The sequence below is a fragment of the Hipposideros armiger genome, unplaced genomic scaffold, assembly GCF_001890085.2.
Source record: "Hipposideros armiger isolate ML-2016 unplaced genomic scaffold, ASM189008v1 scaffold_668, whole genome shotgun sequence".
Classification (NCBI taxonomy): Eukaryota; Metazoa; Chordata; class Mammalia; order Chiroptera; family Hipposideridae; genus Hipposideros; species Hipposideros armiger.
In genome coordinates, this window is record NW_017732018.1 from 125673 (window position 1) to 130377 (window position 4705).

The following is a 4705-nucleotide window of genomic DNA, read 5'->3' on the forward strand; positions in this document are numbered from 1 at the left end:
ATCTTTAGAAAGGAATAAAGAGAATCAGAAATGGTACGTATATGAGTAAATACAAAAGACAAAACATTTTTTAATATACATATTAACTGTTTAAGGCAAAAATTATAACATTGTCTTATGCAGCTCATAATATACTGTATGTACATATATTGCATGTGATAATTATGTAGTACATAAAAGATAGATAAGGGGAGATTAAGTGGACCCATACTGTTACAAGTTTTCTAAATTTTGTGTGAAGTAGTACAATATTAACTCTTAGTAGATATATTTGATCTACAGCAAATTAATGGGCTACTATGCTGTAACTTCCCAAAGAATTCATGATATGATGGAAGAAAACATATGTATGTCCAAATAATTACAACACAATGTCATAAGTGCAAACAAAATGGGGCACAAATAACTCGGGGGTTCTAGGGCCTTAGTAATTACTTCTCCTTGGGGGGGGTAGAGAAATAAATATAACTTTATAATAGAAGTTGTATTTCAGCTGGATTGTGAAGGATGATTAGAAGATGAGAAGGAGAAGAGAGGTGTCCTGCATATGGCAAACAGTCTGAGATGTGAGGGCAAGACGGTGCAGAATGAGTTTAGGGCACCTAGAGTCATGTGGTTTTACCTCTGGGAGTGGCAGGAACTATGAATCTGTCGAGAAGGTTCAGATCATGCAGAAAGAACACTGTAGGGTAACATACGGAAGATAAACTGAGGCAGAGAGAGCCCGAAGGTAAGAAACTAATTGGGAGGTGATTGCAGAAATCCTCACAGAAGATGATGAGGGCCTGAACAAAGGCTATGGCGGTAGCACTGGGGATGAGGGAATAGTGGGAAAGCAGCATTAGTAGGGCTTAGTAACAGAGTGAATGTTGGGAAGAATCCAGAGTAAAGCCTCAGGTTAATGAACGTGGCAAATGATGCCATTAATTAAGATAGCAAAAACAAAAACAACAAAAGAACTGGAGGAGCAAATGTGGGATGAGGGCAGGGACTAAAGTTATTAACTTGGTTTGATATTTTGAGTTTGGTGAGCCCGAGGGACGTTGGGTAGGCCCTGTAGTTGCTGTCCCATTACCAGTTCTCCTTTGCCTTGGGAGATGGCCTTCATTTCTGTTTGGGTACCCATGCCTCCTTGGGCAGTACAAGTGTTTTGGGGGAATCTGAACTCTGATGGAACTGGGGCATTTTGCTTTAGGCCTAAACTTATCTAAAACAATTTAATTTTCTGGTACTTTAGGAATGGGTGCATGGCCCAACTTGGGTCAAGGAGACTTTCCTCGGGGCTTCTAGAAAGGAAGCTCCTTTTGACTCTTTCCTTTTGGATGAGGTCGTTTTATATGATTGCGGAGTCTGGAGGACCTACAGGCATTCTGTCGCCACGAGAGAAGCCAGTCTTAGGGTGAGTTAGACAGACAGAAGTCAGATAAGAGAGCTGGAATGGAATTGAGCCCTTGATGATAGTGAGTTGATGAATTAAACTGACTCCAAAGTCACGCAACCTGTAAATTTTCATGTTACATGAATCAGTACGTATTCTATTGTATAATGCCAGTTGGTTGTGGTATTTGCAACATAACGAGCCTACCTGGTCTATTTAGATAGAGATGGGCAATAGGCACTTGGAAAGATAGGACGGGATCTATGTAAAGGCTTGAGTTTTAGAGAAGTCAATTATCTAGGTTGAGACTGGGGTTATTATGGTAGTGGATGAGATTGCCCAGGGAGCAAATATCAAGGGAAAAGAGAAAGTGATCGTGCACATGTAAAAGAAGAGTAAAGTAGAAGTAAAGGGGGACAGGAGAAAAAGTGTGTCACAAGAGCGAGAGGAAGGAAGGATCAAGAGAAAGGGAGTTGTCAACAGTGGTCAAACAGGATGAGGACTGGATTTTAAAATTAAGAGGTGATTGGGGAGCTTGGTGGGTCGGACACTTTATTTTCTACACGAAAGCTACCCCCCCCCTTTCCTGTTCTGGCAGAGATTCCTTGATCTCGGGAAAAGCAGGCCTATCTCTGCTCTGGAGGTGGGCATGTGACTCAGTTCTGACCAATGGAGTGTAAGGGGAATTTTGCTGAGGGGCATGTCCTAAAGCTTTTCCTTCATGCTGAGAGGCAGGCACATGAGGTGAAAATCTGTCCAATGAGCCATGCAGTTCTCATACAGTCATGTGAGGCTATGATGTTTCGAATCTGTTATGACCAGGAGAAGGCCAAGAGGATTTCTGAGACACCAACCCAGAGCCCTGTCATTGATTAAGTGCTGAATTGATAGCAATGACCTATTTCTGGGCTTGTTTATGAGGAGAAATAATACTGTTTGTATTTAAGCCATTGCCAGTTGGAAGTTCTGTTATAGCCAAAAGCATTCCTAACAGACACGTTTAGAAAGAAAAGTTTCAGTATGTTAGTGGGACATTAATTNCTCACCTGATCTGGCCCCCAATGACTTCTTTCTTTACCATAAGATAAAGGAAGTATTGAAAAGATGACATTTTGATGACATTCAGGACATCAAGGGTAATACGACGATAGCTTTGATGGCCATTCCAGAAAAAGAATTTCAAAATTGGTTTGAAGGGTGGATTATATATTGGTGCATAGCTTCTCAAGGGGAGTATTTTGAAGGTGACCACAGTGATATTCAGCAATGAAGTATGTAGCATTTTTTCTAGGATGAGTTCACGAACTTAATTGTCAGACCTCATATTCCTAGTGCCTAGAACAGTGCCTGGCAGATAGATGATAAGCTGTCAGCAACTTTTGCTGAATGTTGAGTAAATGGGATAAACAGCTATAATTTTTTTGAATGCTAGCTACGTGCCACACACTCCAAAATATACTCTGTGTGATCTTGGCACCCCTGGTTTATAGATGAGGAAATTAAGGTACAGAGAGGGTAAGTGAGAAATCCAAGCTCATGTGACGGCAAAGCTAAGATTTGAACTCAGGACTCTGAATCCAGAGCTCATGATCTTAAGCACTCCAGTATTGTGCCCCTGTGAATGAGTAAGCTGTAAGGCCAAAAGTGAGTTCTTTCTGATGTGGCTGCAGTCAGCTGTGGAGAAGCACACTGTGACATCTCCAGATGTCACCTGAGTATGTGGGGGAGAACAGGGTGGGTCACAGAGGCTCTTTAACCTGCTCCAGATGCTAGCGCTAAAGAAAGGGTGAGGGTTATGGGCAAGGACATGACCATGAATTTGGCTTGCACCAGAGTGTTTTGGCTACTTATGAAGGCATTGATCGTATTTGTATAACAGAGGCAGCTTGATGCAGATTTGTTTCTTGATCACAATACATTTTAAACAAGAATTGGCTGGAGTCTGTATTAATTCAGGACCCAGGTTGATGGAATAGCCCCCATTTGGAAAATACAAGCCATAATTTCTACTTACATCTTATATGTTACCATCCCATCCATGAAAGAAACAGAAAGCACAATCCTTCCATGTGCCCTGACTGCAGAGAGCTAGAAATATTTATTGGGTCCATGTCTAGTGTGACTGGTAAGCTCTTGTTGGACAATCCCTTTTATAGATAACAGCTATAAACTCTGGATAACATATTAAAAACAATTACCTGAGGCTCCTGGAGAGTAACCAAAAGCAGGCAGACAGTGGAAAGGAGTTGGCATTTGGAAGACGAGAATGATGTGAGGAGAATTTCTTGTTTATTATGGCTTTTAGCCTGAGTGTAGGTCCTAATTTGTACCTTTTAAAATGGTTAAAATACTGATAGAAAGCCAACACTCTTATTGGCTTGAAGGGGATAAGTTTGGGGGCACCCATAAGTACTGGAAAATACAGGAATAAATTCCAGAAAAGGTAGAGCTAGAGAGGTGGAGCCTTAAATTCTGGGTATAAACTCTGCCCAAAGCTTTGGCTGATTACTGAAGCATGCATGTATGTGGTGGCAGACTCCAAGCATCCCAGGTAAGTCTACACAAATGAACTGAAAATTGAGCAGCTGCTCGCTTGTATAGGAAATGAAGTTTTGCAGTTTGAGTTCCGCCAAGTTAACTGTCCACTTAAACTAAATAATCAATGCTCTTTGGAGGAATATAACAGAACCCACAATCTCTACAACCTCTTATTCACAATATCCAGGATATATTCCAAACTTTGTTGACATGTGAAGAAACAGAAAAATATGACCCATTCACACTAGAAAAGACAGTCAATGGAGACCAACCCCTAGATGACTCAAGATGTTCAATATTGCAGATACAGATTTTAAAGCAGCTATTATAATTATGCTCATGGGTGGAAAGAAAAATAATGGATAGGAAATCTCAGTAGAAAAATAGAAACAAAAAATCAAGTGGAAAGTTACAGCATTTTAAAAAATCTGAAATAAAGTATTCATTGGATGGGCTTAACAGCAGATGGAAACGAAATAGGGAAGAGTCAGGGAGTTTGACGATAGCAATAGAAATTACCCATCAGAAGAGCAGCAAGAAAAATATTGGCCAATAACAGAGCTTCAGGGACCTGTGGAACAATATCAGAATATCTAACACATGTGTAATTGGAGTCCCAGGAGAAAGGGCAGGTAATATATTTGAAGAAATAATAGTGAGACATAAATTAACAGATTCAAAAAGTTAGGTGAGGGCCGGCCGAGTGGCACGTTGATTAAGAGCTGGTTTGGGATGCCAGAGGGCCCCAGTTCGGATCCCACATATGAGGGCCAGTGACACTGCCCTCTA

At 40.9% G+C, this 4705-nt stretch overlaps 1 long non-coding RNA gene across 1 annotated transcript in view; it reads left to right on the plus strand.

The window, feature by feature from the left end:
- The window catches only part of LOC109372862 (uncharacterized), a 12611-nt gene continuing 7906 nt past the window's right edge, over positions 1-4705 (plus strand). The window contains exon 1 of the long non-coding RNA XR_002122109.1: positions 1-33. This is a non-coding gene — a long non-coding RNA (uncharacterized LOC109372862). The remainder of the gene's footprint in view (positions 34-4705) is intronic.